The following is a 20,569-nucleotide window of genomic DNA, read 5'->3' as shown; positions in this document are numbered from 1 at the left end:
GACCTCATCTCTTGGCTGACTGTGGGTTGACAGTAAGTGGGATCTCCGACCTCATCATCATCACCCTGTGCGTTATCACACCCGTCGTCCTCAGAGCCAACCTGTTCCTGCCCTGACAAAAAACTAAAGTTGTCGCTCCAATCAGGTATTTGAGTCTTATCATCGTCTTCCTCATTGTCTCCACCAACAGGAGTTACAGTTTGGGAATGAGGGTCTACATTATGGTCAGAACCTTCTGCGTCTGGTCCTGGATCCGACTCATAAAGATTCTGGGCATCAGTGCAGATCATTTCCTCGTCTGGATTCACAGAAGCGCTGGAGTCGACCTCTGATTCCCAGGCTATAGTATGAGTAAACAGCTCTGCAGACTCAACCATCTGTTCTACCTCATACTCAGACGGGCAGCTGGAGATTTGGGAGCTGTGAGGAAGAAAGTGCGATTTGGGTGACACCTTTGAGGACTGGAGTATTTGTGATGTTGAAGTTGATGTGGAGGAGAGCCCACTTAAAGGAGCACTTGATATCCGTTGAAGCACCTGCTGTTTTTGTGCCTCATCTGGAATTTGTAGCGATTGGCGTGGCCGTAAGAAAGGGATCTTATCACATTGTCCGCTAAAAGAAGTAGACATTTTAGTTTGGCTGGAAGATGGTCTTTCTTCTGCACCTACCCCACGGACACAACCTTTTTTCCCCTTCCCAACACTCCTATTCCCCTTTCCACCAGCAGCAGGCCTTTTTCCACTCATTTTGGTGGTTAACTAATTCACAACTCTGGAGTTGTTTGCACAAAAAAACAATGGATGGTAACCGAGCAGAGCTGAGTGGCCAAACTGTGGTATTAGGCCAAAACTATTGGCTGGGTTAGATGCAGAAAAAAATTATTTTTAATTTGCAACCTGATGGAGGTCAGTATAGATGGACTAATAGACCAAGTCCCACACACCGCTAGAAGCCCAAATATTTTTTCAGAGCTAGATGCAGAAAATTTTTTTATTCAATTTGCAACCTGATGGAGGTCAGTATAGATGGACTAATAGACCAAGTCCCACACACTGCTAGAAGCACAAATATTTTTTCAGAGCTAGATGCAGAAAAAAATTATTTTTAATTTGCAACCTGATGGAGGTCAGTATAGATGGACTAATAGACCAAGTCCCACACACCGCTAGAAGCCCAAATATTTTTTCAGAGCTAGATGCAGAAAAAAATTATTTTTAATTTGCAACCTGATGGAGGTCAGTATAGATGAACTAATAGACCAAGTCCCACACACCGCTAGAAGCCCAAATATTTTTTCAGAGCTAGATGCAGAAAAAAATTATTTTTAATTTGCAACCTGATGGAGGTCAGTATAGATGGACTAATAGACCAAGTCCCACACACCGCTAGAAGCCCAAATATTTTTTCAGAGCTAGATGCAGAAAATTTTTTTATTCAATTTGCAACCTGATGGAGGTCAGTATAGATGGACTAATAGACCAAGTCCCACACACTGCTAGAAGCACAAATATTTTTTCAGAGCTAGATGCAGAAAAAAATTATTTTTAATTTGCAACCTGATGGAGGTCAGTATAGATGGACTAATAGACCAAGTCCCACACACCGCTAGAAGCCCAAATATTTTTTCAGAGCTAGATGCAGAAAAAAATTATTTTTAATTTGCAACCTGATGGAGGTCAGTATAGATGAACTAATAGACCAAGTCCCACACACCGCTAGAAGCCCAAATATTTTTTCAGAGCTAGATGCAGAAAAAAATTATTTTTAATTTGCAACCTGATGGAGGTCAGTATAGATGGACTAATAGACAAAGTCCCACACACCGCTAGAAGCCCAAATATTTTTTCAGAGCTAGATGCAGAAAAAAATTATATTCAATTTGCAACCTGCTGGAGGTCAGTATAGAAGGACTAATAGAACAAGTCCCACACACTGCTAGAAGCCCAATATTTTTTCAGAGCTAAATGAAGAAAAAAATTATTTTTAATTTGCAACCTGATGGAGGTCAGTATAGATGGACTAATAGACCAAGTCCCACACACTGCTAGAAGCCTAAATATTTTTTCAGAGCTAGATACAGAAAAAAATTATTTTTAATTTGCAACCTGATGGAGGTCAGTATAGATGGACTAATAGACCAAGTCCCACACACTGCTAGAAGCCCAAATATTTTTTCAGAGCTAGATGCAGAAAAAAATTATTTTTAATTTGCAACCTGATGGAGGTCAGTATAGATGGACTAATAGACCAAGTCCCACACACCGCTAGAAGCCCAAATATTTTTTCAGAGCTAGATGCAGAAAAAAATTATATTCAATTTGCAACCTGCTGGACGTCAGTATAGAAGGACTAATAGAACAAGTCCCACACACTGCTAGAAGCCCAAATATTTTTTCAGAGCTAAATGAAGAAAAAAATTATTTTTAATTTGCAACCTGATGGAGGTCAGTATAGATGGACTAATAGACCAAGTCCCACACACTGCTAGAAGCCCAAATATTTTTTCAGAGCTAGATGCAGAAAAAAATTATTTTTAATTTGCAACCTGATGGAGGTCAGTATAGATGGACTAATAGACCAAGTCCCACACACCGCTAGAAGCCCAAATATTTTTTCAGAGCTAGATGCAGAAAATTTTTTTATTCAATTTGCAACCTGATGGAGGTCAGTATAGATGGACTAATAGACCAAGTCCCACACACTGCTAGAAGCCCAAATATTTTTTCAGAGCTAGATGCAGAAAAAAATTATTTTTAATTTGCAACCTGATGGAGGTCAGTATAGATGGACTAATAGACCAAGTCCCACACACTGCTAGAAGCCCAAATATTTTTTCAGAGCTAGATGCAGAAAAAAATTATTTTTAATTTGCAACCTGATGGAGGTCAGTATAGATGGACTAATAGAACAAGTCCCACACGCTGCTAGAAGCCCAAATATTTTTTCAGAGATAAATGAAGAAAAAAATTATTTTTAATTTGCAACCTGATGGAGGTCAGTATAGATGGACTAATAGACCAAGTCCCACACACTGCTAGAAGCCCAAATATTTTTTCAGAGCTAGATGCAGAAAAAAATTATTTTTAATTTGCAACCTGATGGAGGTCAGTATAGATGGACTAATAGACCAAGTCCCACACACCGCTAGAAGCCCAAATATTTTTTCAGAGCTAGATGCAGAAAAAAATTATATTCAATTTGCAACCTGCTGGAGGTCAGTATAGAAGGACTAATAGAACAAGTCCCACACACTGCTAGAAGCCCAAATATTTTTTCAGAGCTAAATGAAGAAAAAAATTATTTTTAATTTGCAACCTGATGGAGGTCAGTATAGGTGGACTAATAGACCAAGTCCCACACACTGCTAGAAGCCCAAATATTTTTTCAGAGCTAGATGCAGAAAAAAATTATATTCAGTTTGCAACCTGATGGAGGTCAGTATAGATGGACTAATAGAATGATGCTATGCCCAAAAGATTTTACTTCACTAGGTGCAGTAAAAAATTGGTATTCTATACACAGGTGGTATATCTTGCAACACAGATAGGCTACTCCACTGACTAACACACTCTGCAATAGGCCAAAAAGGATTAGCTTTGCTAGATTCAGCCAAATGCTGTGAAAAAAACTTGCACAGCACTGGCACAGACCTGCCTGGCAAAAACTGATAGGAACTGATGTAACCTAGTCCTGAAAAGGACTCCAATTACAATTAGTCTTTACTCCCACAATCTATCTATTTAAGAGCACAGACCTGCCTGATAAAAGTCGTAGGAAATGCTGTAACCTAGTCCTTAAAAGGACTGCAATCACAACTATTCCCTACTCCCAAGCTATCTGTATATTTGTGCGAAAATTGGCTTGAAATTAACAAGGTATAGCGCACACAGCAACAGCGGTGCCGTCTAACACGCAGCTGCAGCAGTGAGAAAATGGTGGCGACGGGGAAAATAGCTTGGTCTTATAGGGCAAGGACATGTGACATACACTGCCAATCACACATGCCCTTGCTTGTGTGAAAAAAAGCACTTCGCTCCGTGTGTGCGCTGCTGATAGGCTGACAGATTGCACCTCCCCACTGCAAATGCGGGAAAGAGAAAAAAAAATGGAGATCTTCATTGTTCCTGCAGAGATCCATCCCCTGCCCCTCCCCCCGCCCCGCTGTACACTCAAACTGCGTATTAACATTAATTTTCATCATTACTGAGAAAAAATCCAGTTATGATTTTGGTGCACGAACAGTTATCGAACATAACCTCGAACAGCCGAATTTTTCTCAAATTGTTCGTGTTCGCCGACCGGCTCGAACACCGCCCAAAACAGCTCGAATTTGAGATTGGCGAACAGTTCGAGTAGAACAACGCTCATCTCTAGTAATGACGGCCACTCATTTTTCTTTAATTAGCTGCTTTTTTCTTGCCATAATACAAATTCTAACAGTCTATTCAGTAGGATTATCAGCTGTGTATCCACCAGACTTCTGCCAAGACAACTGATGGTACCAACCCCATTTATAAGGCAAGAAATCCCACTTATTAAACCTGACAGGGCACACCTGTGAAGTGAAAACCATTTCCGGTGACTACCTCTTGAAGCTCATCAAGAGAATGCCAAGAATGTGCAAAGCAGTCATCAAAGCAAAAGGTGGCTACTTTGAAGAACCTAGAATATAAGACATATTTTCAGTTATTTCACACTTTTTTGTTAAGTATATAATTCCACATGTGTTAATTCATAGTTTTGATGCCTTCAGTGTGAATGTACAATTTTCACAGTCATGAAAATACAGAAAAATCTTTAAATGAGAAGGTGTGTCCAAACTTTTGGTTTGTACTGTACATAGCAAAAACATTTACATAATCTTAACAAAACAAGTCAGTGACTGGTACAGGGGGAGAGAGGACCCTGCCCGTGAAGGCTCACAGTCTACAAGGGATGGGTGAGGATACAGTAGGTGGGGGTAGAGGAGATCATGCAGTAATGTGGTGGGGCGGTGGTTACTGCAGGTTGCAGGCTTGTCAGAAGAGGTAGGTCTTCAGATTTCTTTTGAAGGCTTCCATGATAGGCGAGAGTTTGATATGTTGGGGTTGAGAGTTCCAGAATAGGGGGGATGCGCGGGAGAAATCTTGTATGCGATTGTGGGAAGAGGAGATAAGAGGGGAGTAGAGAAGGAGATCTTGTGAGGATCGGAGGTTGCGTGCAGGTAAGTACCGGGAGACTAGATCACAGATGTATGGAGGAGACAGGTTGTGGATGGCTTTGTATGCCATGGTTATGGTTTTGAACTTGAGTCTCTGGGTAATGGGGAGCCAGTGAAGGGATTGACAGAGGGGAGAGGCCGGGGAATAGCGGGGGGACTGGTGGATTAGTCGAGCAGCAGTGTTTAGAATAGATTGGAGGGGTGCAAGAGTGTTGGAAGGGAGGCCACAGAGCAGGAGGTTGCAGTAGTCAAGGCGGAAGATGATGAGGGCATGCACTAGTGTTTTTGCAGAGTCTTTGCTGAGGAATGCACGGATCTGGGAGATATTTTTGAGTTGGAGTCAGCAGGAAGTTTAAAGGGTTTGGATATGTGGTTTGAAGGAGAGATCAGAGTCCAGGGTTACCCCAAGGCAGCGAGCTTGTGGGACTGGGAAGAGTGAACAGCCATTGACGTTGATGGATAGGTCAGATGGGGGATATGAATGAGAGGGTGGAAAGATGATGAACTCTGTTTTATCCATGTTGAGTTTTAGAAATCTGGCAGAGAAGAAGGAAGAGATGGCGGACAGACATTGTGGGATTTTGGTTAGTAGGGAGGAGATATCAGGTCCAGAGTGGTAGATCTGTGTGTCATCAGCATAGAGGTGATACTGAAAGCCGTGAGACGCTATGAGCTGTCCCAGGCCAAAGGTGTAGATAGAGAAGAGCAGAGGTCCTAGAACTGAACCGTGAGGGACACCGACAGATAGGGGGCGAGATGAGGAGGTGGTGTGTGAGTGGGAGATGCTGAATGTCCTGCCTGTTAAGTATGAGGAAATCCAAGATAGGGCCAACTCCGAGATGCCAAGAGATGAGAGAATCTGTAATAAGAGGGAATGGTCGACTGTGTCGAAGGCAGATGACAGGTCCAGAATGAGGAGTATAGAGTAGTGTCACTTGGATTTGGCAGCTAGTAGGTCTTTGGTGACTTTGGTCAGGGCAGTTTCAGTCGAGTGATGCGGTCAGAAGCCAGATTGTAGGCGCTCGAAGAGGGAACAGGAGGAGAGGTGGGAGGACAGTTCAAGGTGGACATGTTGTTCTAGTAGTTTTGAGGCAAAGGGGAGAAGTGATATGGGGCAGTAGCTAGTCAGAGAGGATGGGTCATGGGAGGGCTTTTTGAGGATGGGTGTGATTGCGGCATGTTTGAAACATGAGAGGAAGACACCGGTTGAAGAAGTGGGCTAGGGTTGGGATGAAGATTTAGTAAGGTTAGGGATGAGGTGGGATGGGATTGGGTCAAGTTCGCAGGTGGTGAGGTGTGATGTGGAGAGTAAAGAGAAGACTTGACCTTCTGTAATGGTAGAGAAGTGGGGTTCGGAGGAGGAAGTTTGAGTAGATATGAGGAGGGGTTGTGCGGACTTTAGGCAAAAGCTTTGTCTGATGGTGTCAATCTTCTGCTTGAAGAATTAGGCAAAGTCTTCGGCTGAGATGGGAGAAGAGAGAGGAGGTGCTGGGGGACGAAGGAGAGAATTGAAAGTGTTAAATAGCTGTTTAGGGTTGTGAGACAGGGAGGATATGAGAGTTGAGAAGTATGTTTGTTTTGCTGTACTGAGTGTGGACTTGAAAATAGTGAGGGATTGTTTGAATGCGATGATGTGCTCGGTAGAGTGAGACATTTTCCATCTCCGCTCCGCAACCCTGGAGGCCCGTCGCAGTTCTTTAGTAAGTTTGGTGTGCCAGGGTTGCCTGTTGATTGTGCAAGCTTTGTTATGTGTGAGAGGGGCGATCAAGTCGAGAGCTGCAGCTATTGTGGTGTTATATAAAGCGGCAGCAACATCTGAATTGTGTAAGGAATTTATGTCTGTAAGAGGGAGGAGGGATTCAGAGAGTGAGTGTAGGTCAAGGTGTTTGAGGTTTCTGCGAGCGTGTGTAAGTTTGTGGGGTGGCGATTGCACACCTGGAGAGGAGAGGGTAGAGGAGGTTATGGTCAGAGAGAGGGAGAGGGGAGTTAGAGAGGTTAGATAGGGAACAGAGGTGGGTGAAGATGAGGTCCTGTGTGTGGCCATCTTTATGAGTAGCTGAAGAAGACCATTGAGCAAGGCCGAAGGAAGATGTGAAGGATAGGAAGTTAGAGACAGACGAGTGGGAAGTGTCAATGGGGATGTTGGAGTCACCCATTATGATAGTGGGGATGTCAGCGGAAAGGAAGTGAAGCAGCCAGGTGGTAAAGTGGTCTAAGAATGTGGTGGTTAGCCCTGGGGGTCGGTAAATGATGACCAGTTGGAGGTCAGAGGGGGAATAGATGCGCACACAGTGCACCTCAAAAGAGGGGAGTGTAACGCAGGGTGGCAGTGGGATTTGGGTGAAAGCGCAGGTATCTGAGAGGAGAAAACCTACGCCTCCGCCATGTTTGCCATTGGGGCGGGGGGTGTAGGAAAGGTGGAATCCACCATACGATAGTGCAGCTGGGGATGCTGTGTCAGAGGGGGTGAGCCAGGTTTCGGTGATGGCGAGGAAGGAAAGTTTGTTAGTAATGAAAAGTTTGTGGACATAGGAAAGTTTGTTGCAGACGGAGCGAGCGTTCCATAGAGCTCCTGCTAGTGCAACTGAGGAAGTGGAGATTAGTTGGATGGGTATGAGGTTAGAAGGGTTGCGACAGTTTGTGGAAGGTCGTGGATAGGAGGTAGAAGTAACTGTGGGGATATGGCGAGGAGGACCAGGATTTGGAGAGATATCTCCAGCAGTGAGGAGGAGCAGAGAAAGTGTTAGCAGGTGGGAGCAAGAGAGAGCATGAGGTGGCTATCTGTGTTTGGAGATCCAGGATTGAATGTTGAGGAATAATTCTGAGGAGGAGGTGAGATGAATGGGGAGGATGGAGGGAGAGATGAAGAGTTCCATCTAGAATTGACAAAGTTTGTCCACTCTTTCTTGCGGTAGAGCTCCAAATTTGTCAGATTGCGAGGGTATCTCCTGTATAAAGCCATTTTCAGGTCAACCCAAAGATTTTCAGTTTAATTTAAGTCTGGGCTTTTTAAAACTTTGATCTTCCACTGATAAAGCCAATCTTTTGTTGATTTGGAGGTATGCTTAGTGTCATTGTGGTGTTGAAAGGTGAAATTCATCTTCATCTTCAGCTTTATAGTAGAGGTGTTAAGATTTTGATGCAAAATGTACTGATATTTGGAATTATACATAATTTCCTCCACCGTAAATGAAGCCCAAATTACAGCTGCAGAAAAAACATTTCTAAAGCATAATGCTGCCTCCATCATGCTTTATTGTGGATATAGTGATCTTTTGGCGATGCAGAGTGTTGGCTTTGTGTCAAACATACTTTTTGGAATTATAGCTCACTGCTCGAGATGCTCGGTGCTTGCCGAGTATTTCCGGGGTTGCTCGGCGGGAGCTCGGGTCCCCTCCCTGCATGTTTGGCGCTCTTTAGATCGCCAATCAACATGCAGGCATTGCCTGCAACTCACTGTAATGCCATAGCCATGTTGGTTGTGGCATTAGAGTGATTGGCTGGCCGCATAGCATCATCAAGCCTATATCAGACCATGTTCGCCACAGTCACTCCGGAATCAGACAGTTTAGGGAGAGGTGCTGCTGTGTCAGGGAGAGATTTGCTTGTGTATTAGGTAGTGTAGGGAGAAAAACAGTACATTACACATATCCATCTTAACAAACAGTCATTTTGAGGACTAACTAATCCATCTGCAGAGATATCAGGCAGGCAGTGTATATAGGCAGGCAGGATATATAGCAGACTGCAGAGCACATAGCACAAGAGGCTCCATTCCAATTCTGCCTTCTGCTGCTGTTAGATATTTCTATACAAAGGCCCAGGTCTCAGGGGCCAGGAATACTTTTCTTTGGATCTTAATCCTCATTATTTGCTTAAAAAGCAATCCAGAGAACAACGTTTTTCTGCGCCATTTGCTTGTTGGCATTGCAGAATACAGCCAGGTCATTTCCATATTACAGTGCTAGAAATCCAGCTATTTAAAACTGAGTTTTCAACATCAAAAGGATCACATATACGTTGTCAAAAAATATTGCCATTTCAGGCCTCCATTAAAAATTTCCTTTAGTGTGTCAGTTAAGCAATTCACACCAGTTTGCTGTTGAAACTACTTACCTACAGGTCAGGTATTTAAAACTGTGTTTTCTCCGTCACACGGGTCACATATACGTTGTCAGAAAATATTGCCATTTCTGGCCTCCATTAAAAATTTCCTTTAGTGTGTCTGTGAAGCAATTCACAGCAGTTTGCTGTTCAAACTACTTACCTACAGGCCAGCTATTTAAAACTCTGTTTTCTCCGTCACACAGATCACATGTACGTTGTCAGAAAATAATCCCATTTCTGGTCTCCACTAAAAATTTATTTCAGTGTGTCAGTGAAGCAATTCATAGCAGTTTGCTGTTCAAAATACTTACCTACAGGCCAGGTATTTAAAACTCTGTTTTCTCCATCACATGGATCACATATAAGTTCGCTCCAAACTCAGTCATTTGTAGTGAGTGTGGAAGATACTGTCCTCCTTTTAAAATGGGCAAGACACGTGGCAAGGGACGGGGAACTGGACGTGATGGTGATGGTGCATGCAGAGGCTGAGGACAAGGCCGTGTGCAAGGTGAAATTGTGCCACAATAAACACCCACATCTTCTCGCCTGACCTTCCTATCCCAATTCCTAGAGGACGACAGCACACCACTATTGAACCCAGAGCAGTGTCTAAAGGTTGTTGGTTGGATAGCGGATAAGGCTTCCAGTCACTTAACCACCACCACCACCACCACCCTGTCTTCCACACGGTCAAGTCTCAGTAGCCGTGAGTCTGGACCGCATATTACTCACCCTGATCCTCCTTCCTCCCACCATGCCGAGTGCCCGGAGACAACTGATCCCACACGTGGACACTCTGAAGAGCTGTTCACTTTTCCATTTATAGATTCGGGCCTCTCGCTGGGTCCACTTGAAGCGGGGCAAGAGGAGATCGAGTGTGGCGATGCCAGAATACTTGAGCAGCCACGGTCACACGAAGGCGACAGTGGGAAAGTGTCACAACAGGTGGATGATGATGAGACACAATTACCAGAAAGTCAGGAGGAGGACCAGTGTGCGAAAGTGGAAGACGAGGTGGAGGATGATATAGCAATTGACCCAACCTGGCAGGAGGACATGCAGAGCAAGGACAGCAGCACACAGGGGGAGGGAGGCATAGCACCCCAACAGGCAGGAAGAAGCAGTGTGGTGGCCGCAGACAGAAGGCAGGCAACCATTCCACATAACACCAACACAAAGGAAGTTGCAAGTACAAATGTTAAGTCTTCCCGAGTCTGGTAGTTTTTTAAAGACTCTGCCAATAACTCCAAAAAGGCCATTTGCACCACCTGCCAGGCCAGCATAAGCAGGGGTGGCAAAACTACCAGCCTGACCACCACCAGCATGATCAGGCACATGGCAGCAAAGTACCCGACTTTGAGGACCAAACCCCAGGGTCCAGGAACAGTGTCTGCAGGTGGCACCATTGCTTCTTCCGCTGTTGTGCATGCAAGCCAATCCCCTGACCATGGTGCATGCGAAGATGCCTCCTGCCCCGCACCTGTCATTGCGCACTCTTAAGTAGCAGCATCAGGAAGCACGTCCATGTCCTTGTCCCAGCACAGTGTTCAGTTGTCCATACCCCAGTCCTTGGAACGCAAGCGCAAATATGCAGCCAATGCCCCACAGGCAACACTACTAAATTCTCACATTTCACGACAGCTTTCGCTCTAAATGTTGCCTTTTAGGCTCGTGGAGACGGAAGCATTCCGCAACCTGATGGCGGCGGCCGCCCCTCGGTACTTGGTCCCCAGCCACCACTATTTCTCCCGGTGTGCCGTCCCCCCATTACACAAGCACGTGTCCCAAAACATTAGCCGTGCCCTCAACAATGCAGTTACCGGTAAAGTTCACCTAACCACATACACGTGGACAAGTGCTTGTGGGCAGGGATGGTACATCACGCTGACGGCACGCTGGGTTAACATAGTGGAAGCCGGGACCCAGTTGGACCTTGGGACAGAACACGTAGTACTGACGCCAAGGATTCCGGGCCCTAGGTCAATCAGGCTTGCTCCCATGGTCTACAGCTCCTGCACCTCATCCTCCTCAGCCTCCTCCTCCTCTTCAGCCTCCATCTCCGAAATGAACACATCAGTCACAAGCTGGAAGCACTGCAGCACTGCCTCGGCCAAGCGGCAACAGGCTGTGCTGAAGCTAATATGCTTAGGTTACAAACCGCACAATACTGAAGAGTTGTGGACAGCTCTGAAAGAGCAGGCAGATTTGTGGCTCACACCGCTGAACCTACAGCCAGGCATGGTCATGTGTGACAATGGCCGGAACCTGGTGGTGGCTCTGAGGCGAGGCTCACACACGTACAATGCCTGGCCCATGTGCTTAACCTCGTGGTTCAGCGGTTTCTCAAATCCTACCCAGAGCAGCCAGATCTGCTTGATAAAGTACGCCACCTGTGTGCCCATTTTAGAAAGTCAGCTACAGCTTCCGCCGCCCTTGCCGTGTTTCAACAGCGTTTCCAGCTTCCGGCTCACAGACGGGTGTGTGATGTCCCCACGCATTGGAACTCTACACTGCAGATGTTGGGAAGGATTTGTGAGCAGATGAGGGCAGTTGTTGAGTACCAGCATCAACAAGGCCATCGGTATTCAGTTCAGACTCCACACATAAGACCTCAGGAGTGGACATGGATGTCAGACAAATGTACCATCTTCCAAAACTTTGAGGACTCCACCAAGATGGTGAGCGGTGATGGCGCCATAATTAGCGTCACCATCCCGCTTCTCAGTCTTCTAAAACTCTCTCTGCATTGCAGGCGGAGCATGATGAGATGGAGCAAGTTTCCATTCAGGGTGATCACAAACAGCCAAGCCTCATCTCATCCCAATGTGGATTGGGTGACAATGAGGAAGAGGAGATGGAGGAAGGACAGGAGCTAGTTTCATGCACTATAGACGGTACTACCTGCACAGCTGTCATACCGTCTGTTCAGCGTGGATGGCCAGAGGGCAAAGAGGAGGAGGAGGAGGAGTAGGAGGAGAGCATGGTCAGTCATCCTCTTGGTGAGGACACGGAAGTCTTGCTTGTTAGTAGTCTGGCACGCTAGGCTGAGTTTATGTTACGCTGCCTTTCCCATGACCCTCCCGTTCTCAAAATTTTGGGTGACAGTCATTACTGGTTGGTGACACTTCTAGACCCACGCTACAAGGAGAACTTTCTATCTCTTATACCTGAGGCGGACAGGTCTACTAAAATGGGGCTGTACCAGAAGGCCCTTGTTGTGGAACTATTTAAAAAATTCCCATCTGAAAACGCTGGCGGCAGAGGGCACACTTCATTGGACAACCAAGGAGTACAGGCGAGAGAGACACAACTTCAATACAGTAGAGGCAGGGGAACACTGTCAAAGATCTAGGAGAGTTTTCTCAGACCCTCCCATCGCATAGGCCCTGAGGCGCGGGGTACTCTCATAAGAAGTGCAAAGTTCTGGAAGATGATGAGGGAGCACCTTGCCGACCGTTCCAATGTTTTCCATGATTCCTCTGTGTCTTATAATTATTGGGTATCCAAGCTGGATACGTGGAATGAACTGGCTCTCTATGCCTTGGAGGTCCTGGCCTGCCCTGCCGCCAGCGTTTTATCAGAGCGGGTTTTTAGTGCCACTGGTGGAATTATAATTGATAAGCGCATCTGCCTTTCAACTGAAAATGCTGACAGGGTGACTCTTATAAAAATGAACAAGGGCTGGATTGGGCCAGACTTCTCAACACCACCGAATGATAGCAGCGTAACATAAACTCAAATCCAGTGTCTTTTCTTGGGAGGTGTATTCCCATGCACCTTTTCACACAAATACATTGGTATACGCTACGTGATTTTGGCTATTTGCTCTTGTCGTCCTCCTTCTCCTCATCCTTCAGCACCATATCACCAGGGTTACCGTGGTCCATGATGCAACACCCACATCATTTTTTTAAAGGGTGTTTATGATGCCCGTAAAAAACATTTTTTATACAGTATGTTCATTTATACCCCCCAGGGGTAAATGTTTGTCAGCCCATAATCTTAGTGCATGGGCATACCAAGTATAGGAGACCCGCTCCTGTCTAATGGGAACATTTTTTTATGAGGCCCTCTAAGTCTCTTCCAAGGGGCTTTCAAGTGCCCCCAATTTTTGGCAGCCCTTGCATTCACTGCATAGGCCAACACTATGGGAGACCCTCTCCTTTCTAATGAGAATTTGTCATTACTGTGGCCCTGCTCTATGTGTCTTTAAATTTTTAATGGGGTTTTTTCTAAAATTAGTCAGCTGTTGGACTCACTGCATACCCTATAACTGTATAGCAAACTCTCTCCTCTCTAATGGGAATTTGCCGTACCTTGTTACTGTGGCCCTGCTCTATGTGTCTTTAAATTCTTAGTTGGGTTTTTCCTAAAATTTTTCAGCCGTTGGACTCACTGCATACCCTATAACAGTATAGCAGACCCTCTCCTTTCTAATGGGAATTTGCTGTTACTGTGGCCCTGCTCTATGTGTCTTTAATTTCTTAGTGGGGTTTTTCCTAAAATTGGTCAGCCGTTGGACTCACTGCATGCCCTATAACTGTATAGCAGAACCTCTCCTTTTTAATGGGAACATGTCTTACTTGTTACTGTGGCCCTGCTCTATGTGTCTTTAATTTCTTAGTGGAGTTTTTCCTAAATTTGGTCAGCCGTTGGACTCACTGCATACCCTATAACTGTATAGCAGACCCTTTCCTTTCTAATGGGAACATGTCGTACTTGTTACTGTGGCCCTGCTCTATGTGTCTTTAAATTCTTAGTGGGGTTTTTCCTAAATTTGATCAGCCGTTGGACTCACTGCGTACCCTATAACTGTATACCAGACCCTCTCCTTTCTAATGGGAACATATCGTACCTTGTTACTGTAGCCCTGCTCTGTGTCTTTAAATTCTTAGTGGGGTTTTTCCTAAAATTGGTCAGCCGTTGGACTCACTGCATGCCCTATAACTGTATAGCAGACCCTCTCCTTTCTAATGGGAATTTGCCGTTACTGTTGCCTTGCTCTATGTGTCTTTAAATTTTTAGTGGGGTTTTTCCTAAAATTGGTCAGCCGTTGGACTCACTGCATACCCTATATCTGTATAGCAGACCCTCTCCTTTCTAATGGGAACATGTCGTACTTGTTACTGTGGCCCTGCTTTATGTGTCTTTAAATTCTTAGTGGGGTTTTTCCAAAATTTTGTCAGCCCTTCCAGTCACAGCATGGGCATTACCATTATAGGAGACCCGCTCCTTAATAATGGGAACATTTTTTTTACCCTCCTCTATGTCTCTTCAAAGGGGTATTGGGTTGCGTCCAAATTTTTGGCTGCTCTTGCAGTCACTGGATACACAATAACAGTATAGTTGACCCACTTGTTAATGATGGGAACAACAAAGTATAGGCGGCTGATGGCTCTCTAATAATAGCGAGCGCCAACTGCTGGCCTTTTAAGAATAGTAAGGGCCGTCTGATAGTCCTATAAAATTAAGCAAATGTCCAGCATATGAAAAGAGATAGTAAGGCACCAGTCACACTATGTAGCTTTCAATTGTCGAGCACTAATCGCTGCACTCTGCATATAAAAGAGTGTTAGCCTGGAAACCACCTAGACAGGGCACTAGCCGTGTGCATGCGAGCCAGGTGGTGCAAATTCCATATATAGTGAAATTTGAGGCATAAAAGCTATAGAAATGGAACAGATAATTCACTCACCAACAGTGTTGCTTGATAATAGTCCTGTTTATTCGGGATTACACATGCGGAGGGGTGGTGCAGGTTCTGGGGTGTGGGGGTAAGAGGACAACGGCCGTTTCGCACGAGTCCTGCGCTTCAACGGGTTCACTACAGGTGAGCAGCCGAGGCCTTTTGGTTATATACCTGAAAATGAGGCAATACGGCCAACCCACCTGTTGTGAAACAACACACAAATAAAAAAATGTTTAAAAACACAATGCAACACATACACAGTTACAATGAACTTATAAAAACTCATATAAATACAGATAAATCCAGGCGATCATTGAGTCCTGTCAGACCTTGTGTGTTAGAGTCCAGAATTAGCCTAGCTTCTTTTTGAAGTAAAACAAAATTGTAATTACCTCAGTTTTTGGGCGGACTGACCTTCAGGAGGCCAGTAAAGCGTAATTTATTATGGTCGCTACCATGAGCTTCTTTCATGTGCTGAATTAAACGGGGAGAGCCTTTTCCTGAACGAATCGATCTATAATGCTCACCAAACCTCTCATGCAGGGGTCTGATGGTTTTCCTAATGTAGAAAAATCTACAGGGACAGAAAATCACGTAGACCACATAATTAGTCTTACAGGTAATCAAATCCTTTATTTGCCACTTTAGTCTTCCCAATTAAAAAAACTTACCGCTGAGATGCAGTGAGCAGTGTGAGCAGTTTATTAGTAGAGGTAATAAACAAATTTTCTAGCAAAACCAGAAATAAACCTCTACCAATAATCCCTTCTTAAAATTTATATATATTTATCTACGTTATGTGGACGACGTGTTCATAGTCTGGATGGGGAAAAAAGAGGAATTTTTCAATTTCATAGAATTTCTTAATACTTCAGATTTGTGTAATATGAGATTTACAGCCAAGTGGGGAAGAGAGTCCATAGATTTTATAGACGTAAAAATTCATGTGGATGACGGTAAAATTCTGACAGAGTGTTTTAAAAAATCAACTGCCACCAGTTCCTTCCTGCGGTATGAATCAGCTCACCCTGGCCACACTAAGTGAGGGTTGCCATACAGCCAATTCCTCAGGTTGAGGAAAATCAACAATAGTGATGAGGGTTTTAAAAAACAAACAGAAATAATGAAAACCAATATTTTGAATAGAGGGTACCCCAATAAATTATTAAAGCAGGCCCTCTATAAGGCATCTGTCGCCCCTAAAAATCAGCCTCCTGGACAGCAAAAGAAAAGGAAGGATAATTCAGATAGGTTCATTTTTTCATTTAAGCATACTAACCTTGATAATGTGATCCAGGCAGCAATAAGGAAAAACTGGCATATGTTATAGCAGAATAGGGCCCTACAGGAAAAGACAAAAAATAAACCTCTGTTCGCGTATAAAAGATGCCATAATCTTTCTGATTTACTTGTAAAAAATCGCTTATGCAAAATTCCTGATATGAACTGGCTGGAGAGAGATATTCCTCGGGGTAATTACAAATATGGACACTGTTCACACTGCTCACTGCATCTAAGCGGTAAGTTTTTTCAATTGGGAAGACTAAAGTGGCAAGTAAAGGATTTGATTACCTGTAAGACTAATTATGTGGTCTACGTGATTTTCTATCCCTGTAGATTTTTCTACATTGGGAAAACCATCAGACCCCTGCATGTGAGGTTTGGTGAGCATTATAGATCGATTTGTTCAGGAAAAGGCTCTCCCCGTTTAATTAGGCACATGAAAGAAGCTCATGGTAGCGACCATAATAAATTATGCTATCTGTATTTATATGAGTTTTCATAAGTTCATTGTAACTGTGTATGTGTTGCATTGTGTTTTTAAACATTTTTTTATTTGTGTGTTGTTTCACTTAACCAACACCTGTGCAGGTGGGTTGGCCGTATTGCCTCATTTTCAGTTGTATAACCAAAAGGCCTCGGCTGCTCACCTGTAGTGGACCCGTTGAAGCGCAGGACTTGTGCGAAACGGCCGTTGTCCTCTTACCCCCGCGCCCCAGAACCTGCACCACTCCTCCGCATGTGTAATCCCGAATAAACAGGACTGTTATCTAGCAACACTGTTGGTGAGTGCATTATCTGTTCCATTTCTATAGCTTTTATGGCCTGTAAAAATAGGCTTTATGACTTTCAGAGTCCCTCCATTATAAATAAGACAGGATATGTCTGATGATGTGTCACACACCATATTGCCAGATAAGGTGGTAAAATGTTAAAATGACATTTCCCGGTGAATTCATTTGTCTTAAGAAACAGCGTCACCAATTTAACCTCAATGTAATCACATTGTTCAGCTCCTGCACCTCCTCCTCCATCTTCAAAATGACCACATCAGTCACAAGCTGACAGCACTGCAACACTGCCTTGACCAAATGGCAACAGGCTGTGCTGAAAATAGCATGCTTAATGCTTGATTGACAAACCGCCCAGCGCTGTAGAGTTGTTGAAAGCTGTAACACAGCAGCCTGATCTGTGGCTCTCACCGCTGAACATACTTCCAGGCATGGTCGTGTGTAGAGATGAGCACTGTTCGACTCGAACTGTTCGCCAATCTCAAATTATAGCTGTTTTGGGCGGTGTTCGAGCCGTTCGGCGAACACGAACGATTTGAAAAAAATTCGGCTGTTCGAGGTTATGTTCGATAACTGTTCGTGCACCAAAATCATAACTGGATTTTTTCTCAGTAATGCTGAAAATTAATGTTAATACGCAGTTTGAGTGTTCAGCGGGGCAGGGGGAGGGGCAGGGGATGGATCTCTGCAGGAACAATGAAGATCTCCATTTTTTTTTCTCTTTCCCGCATTTACAGTGGAGAGGTGCAATCTGTCAGCCTATCAGCAGCGCACACAGGGAGAGAACTGCTTTTTTTCACGCAAGCAAGGGCATGTGTCATTGGCAGTGTATGTCACATGTCCTTGCCCTATAAGACCCAGCCATTTTCCCCGTCGCCACCATTTTCTCACTGCTGCAGCTGCGTGTTAGACGCCACCGCTGTTGCTGTGTGCGCTATACCTTGTTAATTTAAAGCCAATTTTCGCACAAATCTACAGATAGCTTGGGACTAGGGAATAGTTGTGATTGCAGTCCTTTTAAGGACTAGGTTACAGCATTTCCTACGGCTTTTATCAGGCAGGTCTGTGCTCTTAAATAGATAGGTTGGGAGTAAAGACTAAATGTAATTGCAGTCCTTTTCAGGACTAAGTTACATCAGTTTCTATCAGTTTTTGCCAGGCAGGTTTGTGCCAGTGCTGTGCAAGTTTTTTTCACAGCATTTGGCTAACTCTAGCAAAGCAAATCCTTTTTGGCCTATTGCAGAGTGTGTTAGTCAGTGGAGTAGCCTATCTGTGATGCAAGCTACACCACCTGTGTATAGAATACCAATTTTTTTACTGCACCTAGTGAAGTAAAACCTTTTGGGCATAGCATCATTCTATTAGTCCAGCTATACTGACCTCCATAAGGTTGCAAATTGAATATAATTTTTTTCTGCATCTAGCTCTGAAAAAATATTTGGGCTTCTAGCAGTGTGTGGGACTTGTTCTATTAGTCCATCTATACTGACCTCCATCAGGTTGCAAATTAAAAATAATTTTTATCTGCATCTAGCTCTGAAAAAATATTTGGGCTTCTAGCAGTGTGTGGGACTTGTTCTATTAGTCCATCTATACTGACCTCCATCAGGTTGCAAATTGAATATAAATTTTTTCTGCATCTAGCTCTGAAAAAATATTTGGGCTTCTAGCAGTGTGTGGGACTTGGTCTATTAGTCCATCTATACTGACCTCCATCAGGTTGCAAATTAAAAATAATTTTTATCTGCATCTAGCTCTGAAAAAATATTTGGGCTTCTAGCAGTGAGTGGGACTTGTTCTATTAGTCCATCTATACTGACCTCCATCAGGTTGCAAATTGAACATAATTTTTTTCTGCATCTAGCTCTGAAAAAATATTTGGGCTTCTAGCAGTGTGTGGGACTTGCTCTATTAGTCCATCTATACTGACCTCCATCAGGTTGCAAATTAAAAATAATTTTTTAGCTGCATCTAGCTCTGAAAAAATATTTAGGCTTCTAGCAGTGTGTCGGACTTGGTCTATTAGTCCATCTATACTGACCTCCATCATGTTGCAAATCAAAAATAATTTTTATCTGCATCTAGCTCTGAAAAAATATTTGGGCTTCTAGCAGTGTTTGGGACTTGTTCTATTAGTCCATCTATACTGACCTCCATCAGGTTGCAAATTGAATATAATTTTTTTCTGCATCTAGCTCTGAAAAAATATTTGAGCTTCTAGCAGTGTGTGGGACTTGGTCTATTAGTTCATCTATACTGACCTCCATCAGGTTGCAAATTAAAAATAATTTTTATCTGCATCTAGCTTTGAAAAAATATTTGGGCTTCTAGCAGTGTGTGGGACTTGTTCTATTAGTCCATCTATACTGACCTCCATCAGGTTGCAAACTGAATTTAATTTTTTTCTGCATCTAGCTCTGAAAAAATATTTGGGCTTCTAGCAGTGTGTGGGACTTGTTCTATTAGTCCATCTATACTGACCTCCATCAGGTTGCAAATTGAATATAATTTTTTTCTGCATCTAGCTCTGAAAAAATATTTGGGCTTCTAGCAGTGTGTGGGACTTGGTCTATTAGTCCATCTATACTGACCTCCATCAGGTTGCAAATTGAATATAATTTTTTTCTGCATCTAGCTCTGAAAAAATATATGGGCTTCTAGCAGTGTGTGGGACTTGTTCTATTAGTCCATCTATACTGACCTCCATCAGGTTGCAAATTGAATAGAATTTTTTTCTGCATCTAACCCAGACAATAGTTTTGGCCTAATACCACAGTTTGGCCACTCAGCTCTGCTCGGTTCCCATCCATTGTTTTTTTGTGCAAACAACTCCAGAGTTGTGAATTAGTTAACCACCAAAATGAGTGGAAAAAGGCCTGCTGCTGGTGGAAAGGGGAATAGGCGTGTTGGGAAGGGGAAAAAAGGTTGTGTCTGTGGGGTAGGTGTTAAAGCAACAGTAACATCTACAGAAGAAAGACCATCTTCCAGCCAAACTAAAATGTCTACTTCTTTTAGCGGACAATGTGATAAGATCCCTTTCTTACGGCCACGCCAATCGCTACAAATTCCAGATGAGGCACAAAAACAGCAGGATGCTTCAATGTATATCAAGTGCTCCTTTAAGTGGGCTCTCCTCCACATCAACTTCAACATCACAAATACTCCAGTCCTCAGAGGTGTCACCCCAATCGCACTTGCTTCCTTACAGCTCCCAAATCTCCAGCTGCCCGTCTGAGTATGAGGTAGAACAGATGGTTGAGTCTGCAGAGCTGTTTACTCATACTATAGCCTGGGAATCAGAGGTTGGCTCCAGCGCTTCTGTGAATCCAGATGAGGAAATGATCTGCACTGATGCCCAGAATTTTTATGAGTCGGATCCAGGACCAGACGCAGAAGGTTCTGAACATAATGTAGACCCTCGTTCCCAAACTGTAACTCCTGTTGGTGGACAATGAGGAAGACGATGATGAGACTCAAATACCTGATTGGAGCGACAACTTT

Source organism: Phyllobates terribilis, unplaced genomic scaffold (genome assembly GCF_046119375.1).
Source record: "Phyllobates terribilis strain yellow unplaced genomic scaffold, ASM4611937v1 Scaffold_1__5_contigs__length_1240528914, whole genome shotgun sequence".
Lineage (NCBI taxonomy): Eukaryota > Metazoa > Chordata > Amphibia > Anura > Dendrobatidae > Phyllobates > Phyllobates terribilis.
The sequence above is the reverse complement of the archived record's forward strand: the minus strand, read 5'-3'. Positions refer to the sequence as shown.